This window comes from Quercus suber, unplaced genomic scaffold, assembly GCF_002906115.3.
Source record: "Quercus suber isolate HL8 unplaced genomic scaffold, Cork oak 2.0 scaffold_71, whole genome shotgun sequence".
Lineage (NCBI taxonomy): Eukaryota > Viridiplantae > Streptophyta > Magnoliopsida > Fagales > Fagaceae > Quercus > Quercus suber.
This window is the reverse complement of record NW_027069536.1, coordinates 936,549-948,963: the sequence shown is the minus strand read 5'-3', so window position 1 is coordinate 948,963 and position 12,415 is coordinate 936,549. Positions and strand designations below refer to the sequence as shown.

Here is a 12,415-nt window from a genome sequence, read left to right as displayed (position 1 = left end):
TTTAATCTCAAATATACTCATGAAACTAGGATCAGCGCACACCTGTAAAGCGCTAGTTATAAAAGCTCATGTCAACACCTGGGTTGTTATGTGTAAGCAGTGACACTTAATTTCTCTAAAGCAGTCCTAGTTCAAGTCGGAGACCACTACGACTTTGGAGTTGAGATCGTTGTTTTACTAAGTGAAGGTTCAATGCAGAGCACACATTCATGATGCATAGTAACCCATCTTTGCCTGGTAATCTCTCTTTAATTAAAAAAAAATTAATATTAAAATAAGTGGGGGATTGTTGGAGCATTTCAATATTAATTAATTAAAATAAATAAATATTACAATATAAATGTAAATATATGGGAGTGAATATGGAATGTGAGGAATTAGTGAAAATATTTAATTCCACATTGAAAATGAGAGAGATTGTTTTGTTCTTTTTAATTGTGGTGATTAATGGACTAATATGAATTATCTCAAATATTGGGCAAGATACGTGCGCAAGGAGGAGGTGAAGGGTGGAGGTATTCTAGTAAAAGACTCTCTCTTGTTTAAAATTGTGGAGTTTTAAATAAAAACTAAATACCTTATAATTTCTCCTACTTGACAGCATATTTAGAATAATTACCATATCTGCTGGTGAGTAAATTACCCGAATTAATACTCCATTTTTATTATGGAAAATAAAGAGTGATTAACTCACTTAATGGACTATTCATTTGAGCATTTTCATTCTTTAGAAACTCCTTATCTCATCATTAATTGTGTAAACTCCACCCCATTAGATTAATATCCTGCAATTAATCTTGTAACACCCACAACATCAGAATAATGGACCTAATTGATCATATTAATTTGGGTAGTAATTTTGTAAGACCCATTGAGCCTAGAAAAAGACTCATTCAGACCTAATCCAAGTTACTGCAACATACCCAAAAAAAAAAAAAATAGAGAGGTTCTTAGCAAAGAAGGGTGATCTTTCTAGTGGAGATTTGGGCTTGAATACTTTGTGCAGAGGTTGTTCTAGCCATTTGACACTTGTTGGGCTGTTGCATCCTAGGGGAGACAAGTCAGAGAAGGTCTGCACCGGTTATGAAGTTTAGCCAAACAAGGGCTTGAATTTCCTTAAAGAGAGTGAGTGTTACGCCTCAGTTCAAATAGTGTTATGTAATTTTCTCTTTAAATTAATAATATTCAGAAGTATTATTCAGTTTCTCGTTGTATTATTTCTATTATTATTGTGTTTGCACCAACAACAACCATAAGGTGATAACTAGGGTGAGGGTGATCAAGCCACCAAATATGTTGGCGAGGAGGACTGAGCTAACAAAGTTGAAGGTGCATTAGGCTATGGTCTGAAAATACTTGATCAAACATATTATCGTCAAGCTCGAAGAGAATAGTGGTGGTGAGAGAATCTTGGGCAAAAAGAGACGTTTATTGTCAATGATATATAGCAATTGCGATGCCATATATGGTCCTCAAGAGATGGCGGTAGCAAGGAGATGATGAAATATGAGATGACCATGATGTTGAGTGTGGGGTGTTGACGGTGACGAATAGCACTTGGGAGGACTATTGGTTGGACACCTTGTCAACCAAGAGCTTCTAATTTAGTGGTGAAGTCAAGATTTCTTTTTGAAAATCGGTAAAGTTAAGATTTTAGTCTAAGGAGGAAGATTAAATAAAAGGTTATTAATTTCAAAAACATCAATTAATATAAGTAAACAAATGCTTAATTAATTAAGAAAATGATCGGTACAGAAATATAATATAATATACTCAAAATAAGAAAATAACTTCCATGGTAGATCATCCTAGCATAAAACAAAATTGATTCTCCAATATTTTTGTTTTGTATCCTAAGTCTCAACTTATAAAAGTTATATTCAATCACTTTCTCCCAAAATTTCAAAGTGAGACTCATAAATTGAATTCTATAGTAATCTATATATCTATATGTATAATAATAGGTGAAGCAGAGAGAGTGTGAAATTGAATTCCAAATTAGAGCTCTAATTATGTGCCACGTATACACACCAATTAGAACTCTAATTGCATACCACGTGTACACCCCAATTTCAGTCAAATAACATTATGCTCTTCACACCCGCGTATTTTCAGGTTCACCTCCCCTTCTCAAAACCCAAAATCCTTCCTCTCCTTCAATATACAGCTCCCCTCTTCTTCAATGAATGCTATGGAATTTCAAAAGAATATCTCGGTATTAATGATGCACGCCTTTGGGCATTTCTCTATCTTATATAGGAAGAGGTTCTGCATCTATTTAGATTGTACTTTTCTTCACAATTTTAATGGTCTTGGTTTATGCTCTGCAAAACGAATTCTTCCTAAGGTTTGATTACTCCTTTCTTTCATCTGCCTATGCTTTCCTTCCTTTAATTATATAAGTTTTTTGTTTTCCTATGATTGATGTTGCATCTTTATTTTCTGTTTCATTAGTTTCTCCTTTTGTCACACAAAAAACTTCCACCTTCATCATTGGTGCTCTCTCTCAAAGCCCAGCAACGCACACACAGATCATTCCAAGTAAACCCATTTAAAAGCAAAAAATTACTCTCTTTTCTTGTATTTTTGATTCCCTTCTTCTTATTCGTTCGTACACAACGCAAAAAACCCTTTTTCCCAATCATGCTTTCACAATTTTCTTTTCGGGGGTTTTCGATTTTAGCTTAGCAGTGAATTTTACTTTGATCGATGGGCAGTGGGCATGTCATTTAATGCGCCCATAACAAGACCTCACCCAAAGCTGCTGGTACTCCTGGTGTTTTAAAAATGGTATGTTGCGAATGCATAATTTTTTTGTGGGTTTTTTGTTAAAATTTTTTTTTTAATTTTTTTTAATACCCACCTCATAAATTTTTGAACTTTATGGTTGGATTGTGATATTATTAGTTTATTGTGCAATTTCCCTATCTGGGTCTTGGTTGATTTTAGTGAAGAAGCTATGAGCAAGTGTTAATTTTTATTTTAGCCATTCTTGGTTTTATGGTAGTTTTTTGATATGATGGGCGAACACATAATGCTCAATACATTCTTTCTGCAATTTGCTAATTGGGTTTTGGTTGATTTTGCGTATTTGATTAATGTTCTTGAAAAAACTATGAGCTATGTGGCCAATTCATAATATTTGTATACTATGGTTAGTTTGTAAATTGATGGTGAACACATAATGCTGTATTAGTTTATCGTGCAATTTGCCAATGGGTCTCAGTTGCTTTTACGCATTTGATTAATGCTTTTGGGGAGGAAACTATGAGCAAATGTTGAAGAAGCTATGAGCAAGTGTTAATTTTTATTTTAGCGATTCTTGGTTTTATGGTAGTTTTTTGATATGACGGGTGAACACATAATGCTGAATACATTCTTTCTGCAATTTGCTAATTGGGCTTTGGTTAATTTTGCGTATTTGATTAATGTTCTTGAAAAAACTATGAGGTATGTGGCCAATTCATAATGTTTGTATACCATGGTTAGTTTGTATACCTGATTGCGTAATAGTATATTCTGATTTACCATAAAAATTTGTTTGTAACTTATATGATAAAGGGTCTTTAAACAGCTTATTGTCATCTATGTTTTTACAGTTTATGCCCTTATTTGGTGTGCTTTTTCCCTCCACAAGAGATTCTTATAAAATTGGGAAACTCTGTTGCCAACGAACTGAGAATTTTTAACTACTTATTTTCTTACCAAAGGTCAGCTCTTTTTTATTAGCTCTTTTTTTATTGTTTATGTTATTATTATTGGTCAATTATTTGATAGGCTGTTTATATTCTATTTATTAGAGGTTAGCTGTGATTTTCCATAGTACCTGCTTATTTTGTTAACAAAGGTCAGTTTTTTTCCCCTGTTTATGTTGTGATTACAAAAATATGGTTAGTATTTAGCCTTGATAATGTATTAATAATTGCTTATTCTCTTGAAAAAGGTCAGCTGCTTTTTTACTGATAGTGTTGTTGTTATTACTGGTAAATTATATGACTTATTGTTTATATGCTTTTCGTTAGAGCTTTTAACATTTTTGTTTTTATGGTATTCACAAACTACCAGAACTTTGTATTTTCCCATTTAATATATTTTCAAGTAATTAACAAATATGGTCAGTACTTAAAGGTAATATTGTATTAGTGGTCCGATAATACAAGTATATTTTTTGAGATAGTTATGGATGAAGCACGAGCTAGAAGGTCAAAAAGGAGTTTGATTTTAAATAAAAAAAGAGCTATCCGAACTCAAGTAGAGATGTGTTGTAGAAGTGAAGTGGATCATGGCAACCTATTTGATGTTCCTATTTCGTATGGTCCTGGTACCTCTACCCTTCAACGTAAAACCAGCAATGGAAATCTATTTGAGGTACCTATTTAGTATGGTTCTGGTAATGTGGAAAATATACTGGTGCTCTCTCAATTGAATGACGAAATCCTTCAAAGATTTGATAAAGAAGTTATAGATGACAACTTATTAGATGTTCCTGTGGATGTGATGGTAGAAGAGGTGGCAACTGATTTCATTCCAAATAATGCGAATACTATGTTTGGGAGCACTTCACATGAATCCAATACTATATCAGGTTAGACTTTTGTTGTACTAATAATGTGCAATGGCTGTTTGGAATCTATCTTTGCACTACTAATAATGCTAAATTCAGCAGATGATCTTCGTAATGACCACTTCATCCACATGATAGGCCCTGCCGAAGTTGCTCCCCCTACAGGTAATGAATGGAATAGAACTTAATTTTTCCCTTTAAAATTTTTATTGTGCACATGCCTTTTAAAACTATATGTATGGACATCCAAATGAAAATACATGCATATGAATCTTTGAAAAACCAGTCAAAATCCAATTTGTTTCCATTTTGTTCAGATTTATCTATTTAATTGTAAAGCTAAACAATTTGGTTCCAATAGCTACCAATTATATATTTGACATTCTAACTAAAACTTGATTTTGTTATAGATTCTTTAAATTTAAATAAAGCCAGCTAAAGAAATTATTTATGCTCTTTTTAAAAATTACTTCCTCTAATTAGTTGTGCTCAATGTTGGTTTTGTACCCTTTTCTTTTAACTGGCCTCCTTCTCATGCCACATCTCTTGATTGATAGATTTATTGACTTAGCAAGATACACAAACTGAAGTTACTACTTCGAATGTCCCCTTGAAGCGTAAGTTCCCTTTTATTGATTATTTCCAAATCCTTTGAAATTTATATTTGACATCATTGTTCATGCTATCTAACTCCCATTCGATATTGCTGATTGTAATAGGTAAATTCACTGAACCATGGAATTTTGGCAAGCCAACACAAACTTGTGAGAGCTGTGGGACTATTCTATGGTATGAAGAGAGGAATGTGAAATCAAGAAGACCATCACAACCAAAGTTTTCGTTGTGCTGTTCATAAGAACTAATTTATTTGTCTTTGTTAAAACGCGCACCTCCAGTTCTTGGAGAATTGCTGAATTACGATGGCCCTTCATTTGTGCATTTCTATGACATTCCCGTGCGGTGGCACGGGGCTACATACTAGTTTGTATAATTTTGAATATCCTCCTTATTCTTGTGAATAGATATTAAAGTACTTCTCCTCCACTTAAGATCTTATTGATAAGGTTAGTCAAACAAAATACACTCACATTATCAAAGCACTTCTAGACATCATAGGGGATTGCTTCCGGTCCCACAGCTTTTTCCATTTTGGTCCTCTTCAATGCATCTTTTACATCAGTCATCCTAATTCTTCAAATAAACCTACACTTTCTATCCTCTACTAGATTACTCAATTCGCTCCAATATTTTATATCACTTCCATTAAAAAGTTTATCAAAATAAATTTTCCATATCTCTTTTACTAACACTCTTTCAGATTCATCTTTAATGCATTGGACACCATTTAAGTTTCTTAATTTCATTTCTTGTCTCCAATTTGCTACATAATTTATCATAAGCCTTACATTTAGCGTATTGATCAATTATATTTATATTTATATTTTTGCATTCCTCTTTGATACTTTATAATTTTCATAAGCAACATTGTCTTTACATTTAGGTAAGTTTCTATGGCTTTCTCTTTAACTAATTGTTGCTTGGACCTCCTTATTTTACCATTAAGTCTCCTTGGTTACCTATATTCGTTCGATTCTCTAAGTTCATTTTTAGCCACCATTTACCTTCTCAAAAAAAAAAAAATTTAGCCACCATTTAAGTGCAATAAGTCATTTCATTCCACATCTTATCAAAATCTTCATATAAATTCTACTTCTCTTCTGTGATTATCTTATCTTTAAGAATGTGTGGTGACTTAAAAAAATATGGGAAATGATTCACTCCTATTTAAATCCTCCAGTCCCTTATAATTTTAATTCAGATATAAGATATATAAGATTTAAGAAATCCAATAGTTTTTTAAAAAACTCATATAAACTTTACAAAATTTAATAAATACAAGTTACAACTTATTTCATATTTGTTAAAAAAATAGAGGGGGATCTTATCCCAAAAAAAGATGAACTCTAAGATCCTCTTGACCCCAATTAAATATTTCAAGGTGCATCTAAGCATCTTGATAATTTTTTTTTAGATCATCTTCATAAAACTTTGATGAAGGGAGAAATAGAAATCCATAATTAAGCCCTTCCAACTCACGGTGTGATTATCAATTATCATTCTATTATTCTAAGCAGGTATGACTTATGTGAGACTGTGAGTGAGACATTATAGTGTTCGTGACTTTCGTAAGCTATAACATTATCCCTCTGTCGACTTTACTGAGTTTATTCCTCCTCCCGAAATCATCTATTACTATTATATATATTAATTGTTGGAATATTCATATGAGTAAGTATATTGATAAATGATAATAAGAATTAGTGATTAATATAATATAACTGTGCTCAAACTCCTTAAGTTTTTGGGTAAAGTGTTGTCCTTAGATGGCTGAACGTCACTACATTGAGCTTAAGCCCTATGGTATTCATACGAAATATATATATATATATATTAACTAACGCGTTTTGTCTACCTTAAAAAAAATTAAACACTCTGACTTGACAATTCCATGAATTTGGATTAAACAAAAATAATTTTGGCCCCTCAAACATAATCCTTAATTTCTCAAATAATAAATAAATAAATAAAATCCCAAATAATAGTAAAGATAGTTCAGATAACAATAAATGACCAAAATATTTAACAAAAAGTCAATTAAAAAAAAATCATAATTATTTATATTTGTAACTCATTCAACTCATTTTATAAAAACAATCCATAATTTCATTTTTCCCAAAAAATGGAGCAAAAAGATATACTGAGATCATGAGTTCTCCTTGATGGTGCAAGTAGTGCTCTCCTTAACGGCCGAGCTTGCAGTCGCAACAAGTATCATTTGCTGCTCTCTCTCTCTCTCTCTCTTATCATTTCAAACATTCTCTCACTTTATTACCCGCATCTTAGCATTCTTAGTTCTCACTTTTTCTTTCATCAATCCATTTTTGTTTTTTGTTTTGTTTTTTTGTTTTTTCATTTTGTTAGTGAAAGAGAATTGTAAAACTTAAGGTATTAGCATGTTTTTATTTTTTGTAATGCCAATATATTCAAATTCTAACTTTTTAAATTTTCCTATAATTTAAATTTCTTAATAACTACTCTACAAAGAATTTAAATTTCTTAATACCTCTCAATTGATGATTCTCTCTTCTATGTAGACATAAGAAAAAATTTAGATAGTTGAAGCTCCCAATATATCCACACATGGGATCTACATGGGGCTCATCTCCTTTATGAGAGCTCGGAGTAGTGCTCCTGGATTATGTAAGAATTGATTATAAATATATAGTTTTTCCATGCAACTTAAAATATTACTTTTATGATAAATAAATGATATTTGCTGGTGCAATTAGCCCAATATACAGCTTAGAAGTGATAGCGACATATTTTGCAGCGGCTGTTTGTTTATTCACGCACTCCAGGCATTTTCATTTTTCTTTGCTAAATGCACCCAGATACTGTGAGAGCAGTAGAGCACGGTACCATGACGCCAGAAAATAACATTATGTACTTGTCGTTATATCATATGCCAACAAAGCAGTACTTAGTTAGCATTATCGAAGAACCTTTTTATCCCTGCAAAGAAGCTTCATAAAATTTGAACGGGAAATTTGCAATATGCAAAAATAGCCTCTATTGTTTCGGTTTTATTAAGTTCAATTCCACAAACTTTTTAGTGTTTCATTTGAAACTATAAGATTTAGACTAAAGTGAAAGTGTTAGGATTCAATCCAACGACTCATTAAAGATTTCATTTTATTCTAATTTTTATGGGCAGTTTGTAACAAATGAAATGTTTATAGGACAAATTTATGACAAGTCTATGAGCCATAATTTTTTTATTTTTTATAGAGAGTTTCAACCTATGACTTCCGCTTCTAATAATAGCTCTTTATCATTAAACTAAGACACCAATCGGTTTTTTAGTGTAGGCATGAATTGAACCTCAGATTTCTTATTCAACTATTAGAAACTTTACCAATTGAGTTAACTGGTTAAATTTGAAAAGTTTCTTAATAAAATGCAAAATTTAATACAACATGGAGAAATATAATTTTTCCAATTTAAATACTACTTTTTTTAAAATTAGATTCAAGATTCAAGTGATAGCCTAACGGTAAAAGCATCTTTTGTAGTGTTCCTTGTCTCTGAGAGAGAGAGAGAGAGAGAGAGAGAGATTAACTTTTATAGAATTGATGAAAAAGGAAATATTGATTATTGAACGAATCCGTTTGTCTATAAAAACGGATGGACTATTTTTTATATATCAAACATCCGCAACGTGGTTCCCATAGATGATGTGTTGATGAAGAAAAAAGCCCATAGGCAAGAGGGATGAGTAGGACTTGTTCATAACCCAGGAAAAAAGTCTTGAAGCCCACAGAGAGGCAAAGACTTACACTTAAGGGGGGATTATTAGGTACACACACCCATTAGGCTTAGGTCTTTTAGGTTAAAGTGTCTCTCTATATATTATATTAATTTTAGATTAAACTGTTTTTATATAATATATTATCAAGGAAACTTCTCAAGGTGTTTATCTCCCTAATATAATATTGGGTTAAGAGACAAGTCTCACCTTTCAAAATCAACTATGATTGACTATAATGGATCCAACAGAAAGCTAACGTTCTCCACCTTCAAAGCCATCATTCTTCAATGTGTGATTGTTCTCTGCCAGATCTGGCAAGAATTATACTAGATCTAGAAAGATCATTGCCAAATTTGGGAACATCATAGCTAGATCTAGTGAGTCTCCACTAGATATAATAACTCTACCACCACGTGTTTTTACCACCAAACCTGAGGCAATTTTGACAGATCGAACCACCAGAACAAAGGAGCCTTGGAGGTCGATAACTCGTATTTTCACAGTCGACGACAGGGTATGCAATTTCAAACTTCTTGTCATCACTCATCAGGTCAGTTGTTGGTTTGATCTCAAAATCAATTTCAACTGACCTATGCGCAGCCCTACCAAAGACAATGTAAAACTTATTTGCATTAATTTTATTCAATCAAAAAAAAAAAAATTAGCAAGCATTTTCGCTCAATCTTTGCTAAAGTACATTAACGATTACCACCCATCTACATCACACCCCCTTAATTTAATTCCAATGAACTGATAAATTTGTTTATCTATTTGGGGATCTTTTCTCAATGCTTCTCTTTGGATATTTAGGCTTAGGATGAAACTTACTCATCGTATGAACCCTTAGTTGAGTATAGGTTCGACCTAGTCATCTTCAAGTTTTTTATGGTAAGCATAGTGTAAAGAGAGTTGTTCTACAATCACAACAATTCTTATAATATTTTCACAGAAGTTGAGGTGTTAACTAGTCATAAGTCAAAAATAAAATAAATTATATTTGGACCCACCACAACTCAAAATAAGATTTTTGTTAAAATGTGGGGACAAAATTGGCCTATACCCTTTTCGCCCAAATTATATAGTCTTTTGTCCCTCTTCCCAAATTAATTAGAGAAATGCCATTCTTTTATAACTTGATTTGCTCAAAATCCAGTTAAAAAAAAAAAAAAATTCTAGAGCCCTATAGTGGCGTTTTTAGGAGCCTATAGTGGCGTTTTATAACTTGACCTCCATGAACTCGAGTAATAGGTTTTTTTTTTTTTTTTTTTTTTTTTTTTTAACTTTTTTTCTTAATTTTTTAACATATAATTCGAGTTCATTGAGGTCGAGTTACAAAACACCACTATAGGTTCTTAAAACATCACTGTAGGCTCCTTAAAAATGCTACTATAGGGTCTAACTCGATTTTAAGCAAATTGAGTTTTAAAATAGGGGCATTTTCTTAATTAGTTTGGGAAGGGGGGCCAAAAGGCTATATAATTTGGGCGAAAAGGGCATAGGTCAATTTTGTCCTAAAATGTGGTGAGATTTTGTCTTGCCCACACATTTTTACTTTTTTTAAAATAAATAAATAAATAAAAGCCTTCAAGTCTTCACCAAAACCCAAAGTTACAAGGATTTTCATTTTTCCATTGATAGCATCATCCGTCTTTTTAGATGCATTTTTTAGTGACCCCACTTTGATCACACCCAAAGTGCATCTCATCCGAAGTTTGAGAATCACAAATGGAGAAATTTGAGGATTGCTAATCTTATAGGATTTGATTGTCTGAAGACTCTAAACTTGAAAATTTACCCACAAAATTATGGAATCTCTCTCTCTCTCTCTCTCTCTCAACTTGGATGCCATGAGGCGGACCTTGGAAAGTTTTAGAATAAGAAGTAGGGATTCGCAAATCCTCCAGACGTAGAGCGCGTAGGGCCTTGAATCCAAATACATTACCCACAATGGAAGTAAACATGTTAGTAATAGAACCTTCTTCAAAGAGGTCTAAGGGGCAAGCTACATAAGCAATAAATTGATTTTCTCTAAGACGTCTTGGGGCTAAATAATTTTCAAGAAAAGTAAAATCATAATTATTTTGTCTCTATTTTTGGTCATTTTTTTATGTAGTGCAATGGATTCATCAAAATCCTTCTTATTCTTCTAAAGACAAGCCATGCCTTTTTCTAGGTATCTTTGATGACTTTGCTGCTGCTTACTCTTATGAACCAATGAGATATCTATGNGTGTTTTTTTTTTTTTTTTAATAGAGCAATTAAGTTCCTAGCCCACCTTGAAATATAAGAGTAAAATATTTTAGGTATGCTTTTTTTTTTTCCCCCTTTTCTTCTTTAGCTTCTAAGTACACATTAGAACATTTTATAATACTATTTGTTCTCACCACCACGCACCCTTGGCGTGATAGTCACTCCACAAGTATAAGTATTTGTGGGGTGTGAGGGGCAAATGCTAGGATTCAAATCTTCGTGAGTGAGTTTTACACACATACACTTAGATTAGACTATAATAGAATTTCTATCTAGTAAAAAAAAAAAAAAAAAAAAAAAAAAAAAGGTACTATGTGTTCCCATAAAAAAAAATTATATCTATTAATTGTTTAACACATAGACATCATGGATCCACCTCTTACCATATAAATCAAATTAATTATTAAATAATGTCAAAGTAGTTAGCAAATCAATCTATAATTATTTAAAATTTATTATATATATATAATTGTTTGACTCTTAGCAAACATTCTAATATTTTTCCACACCATCTTTTCAGAGCTCACAATTTTATATGTCATTATTTTTATATACATTTTTAATTGATTATAAATTATATTATATATTTAAACCCTCTATTAAAATCTTGTCACAACTTTTTTATTTTATTTAAATGGTATAATAGATAATTTCATATACAAACATAGTCATAGTAAATATCTACTAATAACTATCATAATTATTAAATTTCATGTTTAAAAAAAAATGAAAGTGAAAAAAAAATCATATTATATTAAATTTTTCAGTGCATCGAATGGGTCACTAACTAATGATAATACATTTCATAAAATAAAAAACTAATGATTATACATATGAAACTGAAGTTTTAAACTTTTGTTTGCTTCTTCTTATATTGCCACATAATCTTTGAAAACCCATATTTCTCATTGAGCTTGAAATTGAATTCTATATATATCTCGAAAAAAGGTTTTATCAAATTGTCTTTCTTCGCCTTTACAGCAGCCTTATAATGTAAAGCGCCGCAACAACTACCTTCACAGAGTTATTTGTTTTCTAAGAAAAAAAAATAGTTTTGAATTCTTTGACATATAGCCAATATTTTGAAGTCTTAGATTTTCAACTACCAAACCAGTCGAAACCTTTTAAGTCTTTAATATGTTTTCTAGCTAGATACTCTCTTGTGTGTGTATATGTGTCCGTATAAGAATTGGTTATTTTCGATAGCTTTTGTGTATAATATAAAATAAAAA

General features: G+C 31.7%; 1 long non-coding RNA gene across 7 annotated transcripts; it reads left to right on the top strand.

The window, feature by feature from the left end:
• Window positions 1-1,996: 1,996 nt before the first annotated feature.
• Window positions 1,997-5,608, top strand: LOC112033022 (uncharacterized). Of its 7 annotated transcripts, none has more exons than XR_010628885.1 (7): window positions 1,997-2,347; window positions 2,455-2,790; window positions 3,600-3,710; window positions 3,801-4,585; window positions 4,667-4,729; window positions 5,122-5,181; window positions 5,284-5,608. It is a non-coding gene; the product is annotated as an uncharacterized LOC112033022 (long non-coding RNA). The 7 variants fall into 7 exon arrangements; XR_002885156.2 differs by having other exon boundaries at window positions 2,018-2,790; window positions 3,801-3,847; window positions 4,178-4,585; XR_010628886.1 differs by lacking the exon at window positions 2,455-2,790 and having other exon boundaries at window positions 2,000-2,347.
• Window positions 5,609-12,415: the final 6,807 nt, after the last annotated feature.